The sequence below is a fragment of the Sapajus apella genome, unplaced genomic scaffold (assembly GCF_009761245.1).
Source record: "Sapajus apella isolate SASKATOON/1434 unplaced genomic scaffold, GSC_monkey_1.0 scaffold47, whole genome shotgun sequence".
NCBI lineage: Eukaryota > Metazoa > Chordata > Mammalia > Primates > Cebidae > Sapajus > Sapajus apella.
The window spans coordinates 2150472-2167610 of NW_022436987.1; the positions used below are offsets into that span (position 1 = coordinate 2150472).

The 17139-nt window shown below is 36.3% G+C and overlaps 1 long non-coding RNA gene across 1 annotated transcript; it reads left to right on the forward strand.

The window, feature by feature from the left end:
- Positions 1-849: 849 nt before the first annotated feature.
- LOC116525343 lies at positions 850-14461 on the forward strand. The gene is made up of 3 exons (XR_004257650.1): positions 850-929; positions 11364-11374; positions 14451-14461. It is a non-coding gene; the product is annotated as an uncharacterized LOC116525343 (long non-coding RNA).
- The last annotated feature ends 2678 nt before the right edge of the window (positions 14462-17139 follow it).

The window sequence follows — 17139 nt, forward strand, 5'->3', positions numbered from 1 at the left end:
AATATTAAATGGAAGTGGTGTTTATAAGTTTACACTTGAACAGACCTTGAAAGCATACTTTACATGAAGAAGTGGGCCAAATGCCCTGGCCCTTAGTTTTGCTACATTACCTTCTCTCTCTCAACTCATGCATATGGCCTCCAGTTTTCTTTTCTTTTTTTTTTTGTATGTGAATGCATTTTATCAAATTAAGTCTCTGCATGATGGGAGGCATTGTCATTACTGGGACAGTAACTCAGCCGAAAGTCTGAATCAAGAAATTGAGGAATGAGCATGGAGTCCAGACTAAAAGGAGTCCAGGGGAAGTGTTCCATCCAACTATGGCCTTCCTGATACCTAATGACCCAAAGCAGTGTGCCCACGCCCAGGTGCAGATTGTCCCAGAGGAGCAGGCAGAGGCTGGAGAAGCTCATTCCTAAAGGGATCAAATAATTCTGAGAATTGCATGAACTCCATAAACTCTCTTCCCCAAAACGACAAAAATGTGCAGAAGATAATTACGAACAAGTTTTAGGAGCTTACACACTTTGAAGTTTATCCACGGGCAGCTGTAGCCCTTAGGAAATTACTGGAAGTGCCTTGAACGCTGCGTGGTACACGGTAGGTGCTCAATGAATTATTTGTTCAGTGAAGTGATTAAGGAGCCTTGGAAATACTGACTAAAGCATGTATCACCCCATCCGATTTTTGATACCAGTGCTTCTCCTCAAGAACAAGCGGGAAAGTTAATGCAATAATATTCTTTTGAAGTAGCCACGGTGGTTGCAAGGCAGAAGCCCAGGTGCACTCCTCACTCAGCCTGCTTCGGTAACCAGCTGACATGGGCGTGCCTGGTAGTTCTGGTTCAGACGCAAGTGCAGATGACTTCTCTATCCCATTTTAAATTCTTTTTGAAGATCATTCCCACGGACATTCATCTGCCTGCTCGCGTGGAGCCGGGTCGCCACCTCCTGAGCCCCCCGCTGATGGAGACGCCCACCGCCGGGACCAAGTTCCTCTCCCGCGCCCCGCGGGCCCCGCTCCCTGGACGCCCCGGTCTCTGGTCTCCAGTTTTCTATGACAAGCTGGCTGAGGAAGAGATAACTTGAGCTTGGTTTATAGTTGGCTCTCTGCAATATGCAGTAACCATACAAAAAATCTACCAAGCGCAGAAATACAACCCCTTTCTGGTACATTCCTGAAAGACAATGGTAAAAAGAAATCATCCCAGTGGGCAGAACTTCAAGCATTGCATTTGGTTGTTCATTTTGCTTAGAAGGAGAAATGGCCAAAAGTAAGAGTTTATAGAGTCTACATATTTTTAGGCTGTGGTAAATGATTTGGCTAAATTGTCTGGGACTTGGAAACAACATGATTGGAAAATTGGTAAGAAGAACGTCTGAGAAGGAGGTATGTGACTAGACCTCTCTGAATGAGCAAAAAATCATATCTGTGTTCCATGTGAATGCTCACCAAAAGTTACCTCAACAGGAGAGAATTTTAATAATCATGCAAATAGGATGATCCATTCTGTGACTATCAATCAACATCTTTGCTCATCCACTCCGGTTATTACCCAATGGGCTCATGAACAAAGTGGCCATGGTGACAGAGATAAAGGCTATGCATGGACTCAACAACATGGAATTCCACTCATCAAAGACCTGGCTACAGCTAGTGCCTAAACTACATTATTGTGTTCAGAACATGATATATTTCCCAGTGTGATCAATGAGTTACCTGGTGATGATTGAATATAGCATGCTGCGTGGAATACCATGCCAATGGAAAACTCATTCTGTAAATCTATGGATGCTAGTTTTGACAGAAGTATTGTTTTCAGAAAAAGGCAAAGTCATATCCAGTTATTGTCTCTTCTAGTATGAAGAAAGTGCTGCCATTACTTCTGTGGTGGAAGTAATGAAATGTATTCAGCTCCATCCATGTTTCTGCAATGACATCATCTCATTCATTTTTGTGGCTGCATAGAATTCCATGGTCTATATGCGTAAGATTTTCTTTATTTGATACAGTGTTGATGAACACTTAGGTTGATTCCATGTCTTTGCTATAGTGAACAGCACTGCAATGAACATGTGGGTGCATGTGTCTTTTTGATAGAATGAATTATTTTCCTTTGGGTATATATCCAGTAGTGGAAATACCGGGTCAAATAGTAGTTCTGTGTTAACTTCTTTGAGAAATCTCTAAACTGCTTTCTACAGGTGCTGAACTAGTTTGTATAAGCATTTTCTTTTCTCTGCAGCCTTGACAGCATCTCTTGTATTTTGACTTTTTAAAACATTAAAAAATTTTTTAATTATACTTTAAGTAGTTGACTTTTTAATAATAGCTATTTGTGACTGGTATGAGATGATATCTCATTGTGGTTTTGGTTATTATCATTTCTCTCATTAGTGATGTTGGGCATTTTTTGGGGATCTTTGTTGGACATCTGTATCTATTCTTTAGAGAAGTGCCTGTCCATCCGTGTCCTTTGCCCATTTTTTAGTTGGATTTTTTTGGTTTTTGCTTATTGATTTGTTTAAGTTCCTTGTAGATTCTGGATATTAGATCTTTGTCAGATGCATAGTTTGCAAATATTTTATCCTATTCTGTAGGGTGTCTGTTTACTCTGTTAGCAATTTCTTTTGCTGTGTTGAAGTTATTTAGTTCAATTAGGTCACACTGGTCTCTTTTGACATTTGTTGCAATTGCTTTTGGGAACTTAGCCATAAATTATTTGGCAGAGGCTATGTTGAGAAGGATATTTCCTAGGTTTTCTTCTAGGATTATATTCTTTACTTTTTTGTGTAAACATTTAAAAATATTTTAAATATTAAAGTAAAAAATATAAAAAGTAAATTCATAACAATAAAAGGAGAGAGAAAATGTACTGTTATAAAGGTAAATAACTCACTTGCTCACTTGGAAATCCAATTTATCAAGAAAAATAGAATACAAGCAAGATTACAAATGATTTGTACACTGAATGATATAGTGGCTCTATATAACACTTTATTTAAATATCTATTAAACTATTAAACGCTCTATATTTAAATAAGTAAATAAAGTTTTATACAGAGCCATTAGATCATTGGAATGGTGTTTGCTTATTTATTATCTTTTCTACCTTTACTGAGATACAATTGATATGCAAAAATTGCACATAATTAATACATACAATTTGATGAGTTTGAACACATGTCTACATTCATGCTATCATCATCACAATTAAGGCAATAAATATATCCAGCATTTCCAAAAGTGTCCTGATATGCCTTGTGTGTGTGTGTGTACATGTGTGTGTGTTGAGAACACTTAACATGAGACCTACCCTCCTAAAAAATTTTAAGTGCACAATACCTTATTGTTACCTCTAAGCAAATGTGATACAGCAGATTTATGGAATGTACTCATCTTGTAAAACTGTAACTTTATACTCATTGAAAAGTAACTCCTTATACTCCCATCTTATCACCCTCCATAACATGTAAAACTAAAAAATCAGGTGGTCTAAACCAGAAAGTGAATGTCAGGCTACAAATATCTATGACAGTTAAGTTATAGTAATAAATGACCCTCATAGCTGCTGAATTAAAATTAAAAAGCATTTTTTATTGACAAATAATAATTATATGTATTTAAGGAATACAAAATAATGTTTTGTTATTTGTATATATTATAGAATTATTCAATAAAGCTAATAAATATGTCCATCATTTCACTTATCATTTTATTGTAGTTAGAACGTGATAAAAAATAACCTTGTGAGATCTCAAAATAGCAATAATCATCCATTAGTAATTAGTAAAGGTTTTTTTTTTCTTTTTTTTATTGCATTTTAGGTTTTGGGGTACATGTGAAGAACATGCAAGATTGTTGAATAGGTACACACGTGGCAGTGTGATTTGCTGCCTTCCTTCCCATCACCTATATCTGGCATTTCTCCCCATGCTATCTCTCCCCAACTCCCCACCCCCCGCTGTCCTTCCCCTATTTCCCCCCAACAGACCCCAGTGTGTAGTGCTCCCCTCCCTGTGTCCATGTGTTCTCATTGTTCAACACCCGCCTATGAGTGAGAACATGCGGTGTTTGATTTTCTGCTCTTGTGTCAGTTTGCTGAGAATGATCATTTCCAGGTTCATCCATGTCCCCACAAAGGACACAAACTCATCGTTTTTGATGGCTGCATAATATTCCATGGTGTATATGTGCCACATTTTCCCTGTCCAGTCTATCATCGATAGGCATTTGGGTTGGTTCCAGGTCTTTGCTATTGTAAACAGTGCCGCAATGAACATTCGTGTGCATGTGTCCTTATAGTAGAACAATTTATAATCCTTTGGATATATACCCAGTAATGGGATTGCTGGGTCAAATGGAATTTCTATTTCTAGGTCCTTGAGGAATCGCCACACTGTCTCCCACAATGGTTGAACTAATTTACACTCCCACCAACAGTGTAAAAGTGTTCCTATTTCTCCACATCCTCTCCAGCATCTGTTGTTTCCAGATTTTTTAATGATCGCCATTCTAACTGGCGTGAGATGGTATCTCAATGTGGTTTTGATTTGTATTTCTCTATTAGTAAAGGTTTTTAAGCAGATATACATACTGCAGAAACTGCTCTCTTTTGACAAAAAGATTAGAAAATTCTAGGATTGGGATAAAAAAATTACATAATTCAAATCAAAGCATTCTATACTATTTTTAGTGCCCCGTCAGAGCCATGGCCCAGGACACTTTTTTGATTAAAGGAAAATGGCACATATCATTGGAAATATACAGTGTTTAGGCTAAAAGTAATGACATGATTTCTTTCTCCACTAAGAAGAATTATCCTTTAGTCAGGTTTAACAACTCTGTCAGAAAGGTAAGTTTTGCTCAGAATGTGTAATGTAGTATAGAAGCACATAGTCTAAAACCAAACAATATCCCAACAAGGATGTGAAGGAATTTTTATATGTGAATGCAGACTCAGTCATGTCTGATCTTTCAGGAGTCATAGATAATGTAAGAGTAACATAGCAAAAGACTCAACATTGACAAAAGGAGCATAATTCTAGTCCATGATATATCACTTATTACCCTTATAATCTGAAGCAAACTTTAACATGTCTAAATTTAAATCCACTTATGAATGGAAAAAAAGCTATAATACTGAAAAATGCTGCAAATCAAATAGAGAAATTTTAGCATCAGTAGTGATTATGATAAAGATCTAGTGAATACTTATTTGGGGCCTTGGCCCCACACTGGAATATTGAAAACCTAATGATGAAAAAGTCAGATTTTTCCAGCCAAAATCTTGAGGAAGAGACACATAAGTAAGGCATTACAGTGCAATGTGTTACAGCCACAAGAAAGATTTATGTTCAGGTAGCCTATTGGAGGGAGGACCTAACACTGCCTGCAGCAGTGGCCTTTAAGAAAGCAGTAGGACTTCTTATCTGCTCCCCAACAGCTGTGCCTTGCTGGACAAAAATCACACAAGAGGACATATGATACCACCATACATTTATGGTCGTAAGCTCAGTTGGGTTACAAAAAATGGCTATAATACTGCTGTCCTGCAATGTGTTTTCAGTAAATTAACTTTCCACTTCTCCCAAAGATTCTTGACTTTGATCTTCAGTCTCCAATCCCACTCCATCTCCCAACTCTTACAATATCACCTCTTATTTTATGAAGATAAATGAGGGTATCAGATTGGATTTTATTTAACTTCCCACTACCAAATCATTAATGTTCACCCTCCATCTTATCTCTTCTTACTTCTTATCTCCATCTACTCTTGATCCCATTTCTTAGGAAACTCATGTATCAGGTATCATTCTCTTTCTGTATGTTAAATTTATTCTAGCCACAGTCATTGAGCACCTATATGATATGTCTATTCTGAATGTCATTTGGAATAGCTCAGTTGACAAAACAGACAAAAATAGGCAAAAAGCCCTAATCTCAAGTAGTAACATCCTAGTGAAGGGAGTCAGGCAAATAAACAAAATAAAGTAAGGATGTACATGTAGGAATTGATAAGTTCTATAGGAAACATAATTAGACCAAGGAAAGGAAAATCAGGAGTCCAGGTAGTAGCAACAGGTTGATATTTTAAACAGAATGATAGGAAGAGGCCCCACTGAGCAGTCATGATGAAGGCAAAGGCTTTAGCTATCTGGCTGTCTGATGGAAGAGATTTCCAGACAAAAGGAATACAGTAGTCAGTTTAAAGACTCCAAGGTAAGGCACAATGTGAAGAACAGCAAGCAGTCCAGTATGATTAGAGCAGAGTTAGTGAAGGGGAAGAAATGAATAGAAGTAAGGGGTGGAAGAGGTGATGAGGAACAGGATATCATGGTCCCTCTAAGCAGTTGTAATTTCGTTGGCTTTTACTAGTTAATTGGAGACTTTGGAAAGTTTTGAGCAGTTGTGTAATCTTATTTATGTCTTAAGGATTCTTAAAACATCTTAATCTTGTTAATGTTTTAAGAATAAATTTGGTACATTCTTCTATATGGAATTGTTTCCTACAATTTTTTTTCTTTTTTTTATTATCTTTTGTTTCCTACAATTTTTAAAATGGTCAATAAATTATCTCTCTAAAAATAATTTCTCTTATTCTTTACTGATCATATTTTTGTATCTGTTTAACAACATTCTACTGTCAATTAACCCCTCTCTTCCCTTTCTTTCCACTGCTTACTTTCTATTGCTATCACTTCTCTGGAAATATTGAGGTATTTCCCATGTTAAAAATGTTTGTTTCCCATGGGAAATACCTCAATATTTCCAGAGAAGTGATAGCAATCCTTGACCTCTCCCCTCATCCCATCCCCTACACCTTTAATCCTACCATGGGCCAGGTAGTTCCAAGCTTAGAAAACACCAAGACAAATATATACTGGAGCTGTTTAGCCAAGGAGGCACACACACAAAAAGAGAGGATTATACTGTACTAAATATTTCAATAGAAAACTGAGGGTAGAGATTAATTCTTTCCGTTGGGAAGCCCAGAAAGCCTTTACTAAGGAGGTGTCATGTGCACTGAATGAAGCATTGCAGAGTTTTGGAGGGGAGATAACTTCAGGGAGAGAAAATAAAAAATGCAAAGGTACAAAGTAGAGAGATGAAAAGTTAATGATGGCATGACTTGCATCTTCATTCAAAAGACTTGGTGTTGTGGATGACAGAAATGGACAGAGACAAGGCTGGAGGTTGAGGTTATGTATGATTGACCCTTTTATTTCACATGTTTTTCTATAACCTTCTACTAATTCTCCCCATTTCCCACACACTGAGTCCTGCAATATCTGGCAGAATAGCTCTTGTCGTATTGGTTTCCTGTGGAAAATGAGATGAATCCCATTTACATGGTCTCTAATATTAGCCTGAGCTCCCTTAATTTTTAAAGTGTATATTTTGTTCTTGAAACTTTGAGTAGACTCATATGACTATATAGCTTAGGACATTACCTAGATGTGTGCCTACATTCCAGTATTCTGGATAGATGAATGAGAGAGAGACACATGGGACTGCTGTCCTACACTTTCTCCCCACTGAAAACTCATCCAGTTTTCCTACTTTGCCTTCACCGTCATTGCCCATCTCTGCCTCTGCTATACTCAAACCCATATAGTCTGTTCAATAATAATAATAGTCATTATTTACTGGCCTTTATCACAGGACAGATTTTGTTGTAGGTTCTTTCCAAACAAATGCCACTGAACTCTAACAATAACCTGAGAAGTTAAATATTAATCATCACATAGTATAGATAATAGCAAAATAGTTCAACTAAATTTACACAAATAAAAAGTGTCAGGGCCAGGCGCACAGGCTTACGCCTGTAATCACTTTTGGAGGCTGAGGTGGGCAGATCACCCGAGGTCAAGAGTTCTAGACCAGCCTGGCCATGATGGTGAAAACCCATCTCTACTAAAAATACAAAAGTAGCTGGGCATGGTGGTGGGGGTCTGTAATCCCAGCTACTTGGGAGGCTGAGGCAGGAGAATTGCTTGAACCTGGGAGGCGGAGTTTGCAGTGAGCTGAGATCATGCCATTGCACTCCGGCCTGGGCAGTAAGAGTGAGATTCTGTCTCAAAAAAAAAAGTGTCAGAAATTGAATGATAACCTAAGACTGCCTATCTCCAAAATCTATACACTTTCTACTATGCAATAATCCTACCTCTGTCTCTGCCCATTGCCACACTTCCAGTACCCACATCAAATTTGTGTATCCATAGTCTGCTCTTTCCCACCTTACCCACTCTCCCGATCCCTTGTTTTGATCCTTATAATGAAAGCAATTTTTCTTTTGTTCAAAGCTTTTATGTCCAAGCTCCTCACCCCTAAATTTAGCCTTTACACCCCAACTGAGCTTTCAGGATTAAAGTTCCTAAACTTTATTTGTCTAGTCATTTTCCATGGGCAACTTGCCTCCCAAGTCTATAGAACATTCAAGGCCCACTGATACTTGTGATGCTCTTGGCCCACCCTTACTGGAAACGCTGTATGTGTCTGGAGTCTGAATCTACATAGCTTCCCCCTCCCCCCCCACACACTGTACACTGAATTCTGATGCCGCAGTCTAGGATCAGAAGTCAATTTAATGTCGGGGGAAGCTTCCACACTGACTAGGTGTGTTCCACCCATCTCCTAACTTTGAAAGTCTTTTTTAGGAATAGAGGCTTAGCTCATCCTGAGAAGGAGGCTCACTTGCTGAGTCAAAGGAATAGAATTGATATGGATTACTCAGAAGATGTTACAGGTGTGAAGTAGGTTTTCTCAAGAAGGAAGAGGAAGTTTTATGAGAACTAGGAGAATCATGAAAATAAAGGAAGGAAGGTTATTTAATTAGGGTGGAAGGTAGGCTTGAAAGGAAAATCCAAAGTCCAAGTGTTAGCAGAGAAATAGTGGATATGCACCGCAAGGAGCTGGGACTTATGCAGAGGGTGAAAAAAAAGTCAACTGTCTATTTAAGACAACACTTATAGATACTAAATAGTATTACCATCTCCAGACTCAGTGACCTCGCTAAAATATAAATGTGAACATGTGATTCTTCAGTTTAAATCCTTCAGTGGCTTCCTGTAAGTCTGACCTCCTTATATTGTATAGTGGGTCCCTCATGAGCTCACCCCACATTCCTCTATATCCTAATCTTCTGCCTTTGGCAGATACTCAAATGAAGCTTAAGCCACACTAAAAAATTTGCAGTTCTTCAGTGCAACATTCACCTTTAAAACTCTGTGCAGTTGTACATACTCTGTCCTCTACCTGAAATTCCTTATAAATCTTGTCACCCAGCAAGTGCCTATTCAGACTTCATTCTTTCTTTCAAACCATGCCTAACAAGTTTCTTCCATCAGTCACCTCTTGTCCATTACCCGTAACTAGTTATTCAGTGCCACCTCTGGTTTTATAATATTCTGGACCTTATGACATCATATCATAATAACAGGTGTCATTTTTCTTACATATTATTACTGTTAGATTTGTGAACTCCTTGAAAATACAATTTTATCCTATTTCTGGCCTATCCTTTTATCTCTAATATTTAGGCTTTCTGATCTGTGTTTGTCACTCAGTAAGTAAATGATTTGTGATGTTTAATTAAAACCAGAAGTTTCACAATACTGAATTGTGTTTATTTCTCTTCAGGAACTTGGTGGATTAGATCATCTTGGTTGACTCTGTCTTGAAGATCTTGGTTCACTTGTCCAGTGGTCAGATATGTGGGAAGGTGGCTCAGAGAACATGGCCCACACCACATCATGAATCTTTGCCTCTCCACCTGAAAGGAGTGGCAAAAATATCACAAAAAAGGGAAAAGGAAAAAGAAAGCTTTTAAAGGGCCTTGGAATAGCCTAAACCAAATCCTGAAAATCTGTTCTATGACGTTCATAAGTTCCATGACTTTATGATTTTCCTTGCCTGGGAAAGACTGTGGAGTCCAGATGATTATAAGGAAATGAAAATTTATTCTGCTATTAATTTAAAGAAAAAGAAACATTACTTCAATTTGTAGATGTGGTAAAGCTTTTAAATCCAAAATTCATAGGTTACTTCTGGGAAGTAAGATGGGAGCGATCCTTCTGTTTGTGTGTGCTTCTTGACTCTGTGTCTTTTCACTGTGTGCCTCTTCCCAGTCTCCTCTCACTCTCGTTCCTGATCTGTTTCTCTGCCAAGAACCTGGGCTGGCTTTGTGTATTGATTCCTTGCACAGTCTCACCCAGACAGTACCCAGAGCTGGATGAGTTCAGGGTACAGTGGGCACACTGCTCAGCAGGGGCGACTGCTCTTGAAAAGACACATCCTTAGGCATCTGATTCATAAAAGCTACAGGATTTTCAAGCACAATAGTAACACAGAAGTTAGAGAAATTTCCCTAGTGATCTCGGTAGATCAGCAGAGAAAATACTAAATGATTATCAGATGGAGAAACAGAGAAGGGCGGCACCAGGTTCATGACAAATCAGCCTGTTGACTAATTCTAATCCTAGTCCTGATTCTCAATTTTCTTTACTCTCTCTGGGGAAATAACTATTACACATGATCTGTTTCTTTAAGATATTAATACTATTTGGGGAGAATGCTGGTGAGAGGATCAAAGTACAGAAAATAATGATTTAACAGTGTTGATAGAGCATATTAAACATGAGAGAAAAGCAAAATCTTATCTTCACTCTCTCCACCCAAGACTCAAAGATACAGAATTGTACATACGGCTAGGGAATCTAGCTTTGTTGGGTAAAGCAAACTTAAGAGTTCTATCTTTCGTGTAGCTCAATTTTGGCTGGCAAATTCTTTTCTCTTGGCTTTTCCTTTTGAATTGTTTTACATTGCTCCTCTTTTTCCTGTCTTATGTGAATAGTCACTGAGAATAACCTGAGGAAGAGGTTTGGGAGAAATATCGATCCTTAGCTATCCAAGAGGAAATCTGCTCCAGAATCCAAAGCAAAGGAGAGTGGAAGACAAGACGAAGTATACATGGAGCAGGGAGCTGATGGCATTTGCCCTCTAAACTAGATTGCAACATTCTGTTTCCTCTAACTAGATTGCAATGTTCTGTTTCCCCTAACTTAATCTTTCCATGTAGCTTGTTACCATCAGAATGATAAGAAGAGATCCTTGATTAGACTGTGGTTCTGAAGGAAAGTATAATAATATCATTTAGTCTTTTCAGGGTCTAGGAAATAGGCCAGGGGAGCAAGAAATGATCTTGTGTCTCAGATCTGGTCAAGGCCTTGTCACCAGTGAGAAGACTGAAGACATAAATCTAATGTGTAACAAAATGTGTCTTCACCTACATTTCCTCTTATACGTTACTCTTTAAAAACAAGTGAGATGGCAGCAGCTGAAGATTATTATGCAATATTTAGAGATTTTCTTAGTTATCTGTCAAATGTTAGTAGAGAGAAGAGTAACAAACATAAATACATTGATAAGAAAAATTTTGGTACCATGCTCACAGTATTCATTTAAACATTTTTTGCACTAACATTTATGAGCAGGAACATTTTAAAACATTTTGAATTTACTTTTATAAAACACATAGTCGTAAATAGTATGTTAATTTGTTCATTCCATTAATAGCCCTTATTTAAAATAAAAGTAGGTGAAATAATGTTAAAATTCACAAAAACATAGTTATTATTATAATTACCTTGTAATTTTTAGAATTAATTTAGGGGTTCATCTCATATTATTGCATGTTATGCTTATAAAGAACTCTGCTTTTCAATATTCATAAGGTTTACTGATTTGGTTAACTTGGTTATTAATAACTGAAACATTGTAACTCTAGGATATTCCAGATCCTTTGGGGACTAGTAAAACTACCTGTTTAATCTCTTAAACCAGAAATCTTTAAATTATTATAAGGTGTAATTCCTTTGCCTTAACGCTCCATAGTCAATCAGATGACCAAGGTCACCTTTATTTTAAAAAGGTGGAGACGGCCATGGGTAAGGCCATAAGGATATCTATATATACATAAGATGAACTCTATACAAAATGGAGACTTATGTTAATACATTGTGTGCCTGCTCTGTGCTAAAGATGTCACATGTGTTATCTAACTTAACTCTTCCAGGAATTCTATAAAATGTTATTACTATTCCCAGTTTTCAAACAAGAAAATCAAATTTCAGAACATGTAATAATTTTCTTATGTTGACTATTAGTTAATGTTATGTTACACATAATGGAATCCATTTTAGGTAGTTTAAGCAGAAAGGGAATGGTTCTTTTAAAATTATTAAAAGGACTGGAGAAGAATGCTTTAGACTGAGCCCCAGGAACAACTTTCAGCTCCAGAACTTTTTATCCCATCCCAATAGAGAAAGTTACTGTTGCTGCTGCTTCCTCTATAGGACTGATGAGTCAGAAGCTGCTGGCTTCAGACCTCTGGCTGTAATCCACCTCAGTGAAATGCATGCCCTACTCCCTGCTTCCCTCTGCCTGTGATGCGTGTGAATCAAAGTCTCATATAACGTTTTTAGATTCCACATATAAGTGAGGTCATATGATATTTGTCTTTCTGTACCTGGCTTTTTTTTTCACTTAACAGGATGTCTTTTAGATTTATGGGTGTTGCCATAAATGAAATAATTTCCCTGTTTTATAAGGCTTAATTGGTGGAAGAATAAGCTTTAGTGATCTATTGCACAGGAAGATGACTACAATAAATAATGCAGTCAGCCATGGTGGTTCACAACTATAATCCCAGCAGTTCAGGAGGCCAAGGCAGGCAGATCCTCTGAGGTCAATAGTTCAAGACCAGCCTGGCCATCTCTACTGGAAAAAAAAATACAAAAATTAGTCAGACATGATGACGACGGGCACCTGTAATCCCAGCTACTCAGGAGGCTGAGGTAGGAGAATTGCTTGAACCCAGGAGGCAGAGGTTGTAGTGAGCCGAGATTGCGCCATAGCACTCCAGCCTGGATGACGAGTAAAACTCAGTGTCAATAAATAAATAAATAAATAAAATAATAATGCATTGTATATTTCAAAATTGCAATTTTAAATGTTTTCATTACAAAAAATCTTAAGTATGTGAGGTGATGGATTTATTAGCCATCCATCATTTAATCATTCCACCTTGTAAACATATATCAAAACAGCACATTTACTTATATAAATATATACAATTATTTTTACAAATTAAAAACAAAATTTTTAAATGTCTCATGTAAGTTAACCAGAGGGTAACCTAAACACAAATAAAAGCCTTAGAACTATAATTTTAAGCTTTCTGGCTTCAGCATGTTAGAAAGAATTAAAACTGATATGTTATTTGCTTCAGTTATATAATTAAAAATTGGAAGAGTCAGAGAGAACAGAATATTTACAACTGGAACTCTGCCAAAAATTTGGATGATATGAGCACTTTGGCTATAGATTGAAAGTGTTACATTTATTAAGACAGGGAATTCTTCACCAAATAGTTATTGATCATCACATACATAGAGATGAGTTTTAAGAGTGAGTCACAAACATATGCATGTATTATAAGAAACATACAATCTAAAATATATGTATTATATATAATATAAAACTTATATAAAATATTTTATATATTATATATAATAATGTATATAAAATATATAAATATTTTATATATTACACAATATATAACATAAAATATATAAATATATAACATAATTATATATAATTTAAATAATATATTAAATATAACACATTTTATATATATACATTATATATTATATATAAACATATATAAACATATATTAATATATAATATATAATTTATATAATGTATAAATAATATATGTTTTGGGATCATTATCAGTACAAGCAGAGTCTGAAGTGTGTTATAATCATGATATTGTCACACTGAACAGGAGTTAAGTGCAGCTAGAGATTGATTCTTCTTGATATATGTGAGGTTAAATCAGCACAAGCTGGAAGCTGGGGGTAAAAAACAAGGAAAGCACCATGGGAGACCTGACGCTTCAGCTGTACTTTAAAGATGCTATGAACAATTGTGCTTATTGTGTACATTGTTAAATAATTTAAAATAGTACGTGTCAAGCACTGTGCCAGGTGCCTTCACATATATTCATTCTCGTTTAATCTTCATACCAACTTTTCAATGTAGATATATTATAACTCACATTTTACAAATGAGGAAACTGAAGTCCAAAGAAACTGAAGTTGTAATAACCTACAAAAATTATGAAGCTAACAGCTGAGAATTCTAGTCTTAAGCTAAATATTTGCCCCCAAATCTCATCCACTTTCCTAATATTTTCCTACTTACTCAATTTCCAATGAGGCGGTTTTAAAGGTTAAAATATGGTATTGTTGGAAGATAGTGAACCTGAAGGAGTGAATTAGAAGCACCTGGAAAAAGATATCAGAGAAATTCTTCTATGGATCATAAAATATAGTGTGACTTGCTTTGACGAAAGAATGAGAAACATAAAAGGGAAAAAGCAGAGGGGTGGTTTTCTGGGTAATAAACTTAATCAAACTAGTTCTACAGGAACTTACTGCTTCCTAGTGGCACAGGGAGTCTTAAAATAAATGGCAGGAAAACTGAGGCAAAATATATTTAATACTTCTGTTTACATTTTCTGACTGTGTTAACTCAGACATCTCAATCAATTCAATTTGTGAGTGGCATCGATGTGGATGGAAGAAAAATAAAAGTTATATTTATGGAGTAATACTTGAAAATTTAAATGTGGAGTAAACATTTTATATTTTATTCAATTCCACCATATATTTAAGTAGAAAATGAGCTTTGTTTATGTTATTGATTTCAAAATATAAACACTTGAGTTTTTACAATGATACATTTATTCCATGCATCACCACTGAGATTTGCTTCAATTTGACTAATATTTATCAAATGGCATACTGGTGACCAAGAAACAGAAAGCAATTCCTGCACAGGTTTTTGAGTAGAATTAAATGTTACAACTATTAACAGAGGTCAGGCAAGGTGAAAACAACCAGCAAGAGATGTTGAGTGACTTAAGGATGAACAGTGCAGAAACCCAGTGGCAGCTGCATCCTTGGAAGGGGTGCCTCTGTTACTGGAGTTGTAGCCATTGCTCCAGAAACCGAACCAGCCAGGGAGTAAATCGCTTGTCTTCCCTTTGATTGCAGCCTTCAATTCCCCTACTAGTGCTTCTCTTTGGCCCAACCAAATTGGAAGCCAGAGGCCAACAGAGCCAGGGGGATACAGTCCACAGGATCAATTTTTCTCACTTCCTTAAATGAGTGTGCAAAGAATAGAAAACTGGGGACTAGGAATGAGAAACAGTTACCTGTACAAGGGCCTATCAGGCACTGTGGTAGGTATTGTAGGTACAATGATGAGTAAGGTTAGTTTCTGCTCTAAAGGAACTCACAACATAGTGAGGAAGTCAAGCATATAAATATGATAGATATCTGTTATTTGAAATCAAAAGGTACTGTAGAGGAGTCCAGATATTTAGTCAACTCACCTTGTCCCTGCCTCACTTTATTAGTGGCTACCATTCATTTGGTAGAAGTACTAGAGGTTGACGATCTAGGATTTGTAGAAACTGAAAAATGCCTTTATAGAATTTATTGTATATTCATAATTTCTTAATAAGATAAAATTCAGAAATTGCAAGATTTTTATTGGTAAAGATGAAACTATTTCCTCATGTGACCCCTTTTTTCTTCATGCCCCTTTATGCTGCAGATGTGTTAATCATCTTTCAGTCTTTGGAGTGCTGTTGTCTCTCATGATTTTTGTCCTTTCCTCTCCCTGCAACCCCCGACCCTCCCTATTACCTACCACTTTTCATCTGTCTGATTGCTCCATGTGTTAGCCTAAATGCCTCTCCTGCTAGGCTAGAATATATCTCTGACTATCCTAGCCATCTGCCTGCCATTTGCTTTCATGGTACACTTTTCCTTTCCTGTATCTTCAGGCTATAACTTGTAATATAATTGTTTTTATCTTCCATACTTATCTCTAAACTATTGATTGGAAGAATTATGTCTATTGGTATTGTTTTATTGACCATTATATCCTCATATATAATCACAGTGCCAGGCATAGAATAGAACACAAGAAACAATAAATAAATTGATACATTAAGTAAGGAAAGACTGATATAATTACTGATGACATATAGTGACTAACATCAGAATAAATGTTTCATGTTGGTGATTAGTAAAATATAAGGCTGGGCTGGTATAGATGGAGAGAAGATGTTATTAAGATTTATGAATGCTAGAATAATTCTAAAGTAATAAAAATAATGAATAGGTCCTATTTAATTCAAATCAAGAATTCTTAAGTAGTTGAGTAATATTATAAGAGCAATATATGAGGACTGCTAGTCAGGTATTTTAAATAACTTTGAAGGTGGCTTAGCTGAAAATGGTAAACAAATTTTGGACTCCCACTTAAAAGAGATAGGGTATACAGTTGGAATGGCTCTTTCTGATTTTTTTTTTTTTGTATATTTAGTCTCAATTTAATGAAATTTTATAGAATTTTCTCTGGTACCCTGTATTTCATTATCTAGCCAGCACATGCCTCAATGATATTTAATACTCTCATTTGTCTTAAAAATTTCACATTTGTTTTTCACCTAAGTTTTATGTAGACCTATACTGCAGGAATATATTGAGAATTTCAGCTCAGACATATATTGATGGAATGATATTCCATTAGTTTGCTGATGGGGGTTACGATATAGCATGGAGGGACACGAAAATTCAACAGCACTAAAGAAAGTGTCTCGAGATGCAAATCAATGGCAAAAGTTACAGTAATATCATTATTTAATCTCTCGTGAATCTATTGATTCACTCTTGTAATGAGAAATTAGCTATTACAGACTTAGGAGGCAAATATTGGAAGAAGATTGTAAAATGATCAACATTATTATTAATATCAATAGTAATTGATAATCACTAACATGTATATTAATACTAGTTAATGCTTAAAGCAATATATATCAAGTATTCTGTTCCTCTTTTAATTTTTTTTACTTTGCCCATGTTGTGATTTATTTCAGAATCCAGGCCTATAGATCAGTGATAATAACAGTAGGGCTGTGATAAATGTCATGGGAATGGCATCCTGCATAGGATACTGTCTTCTCCATAAGGCAGTAGGGCTCAGCGGAGCAGGAGACA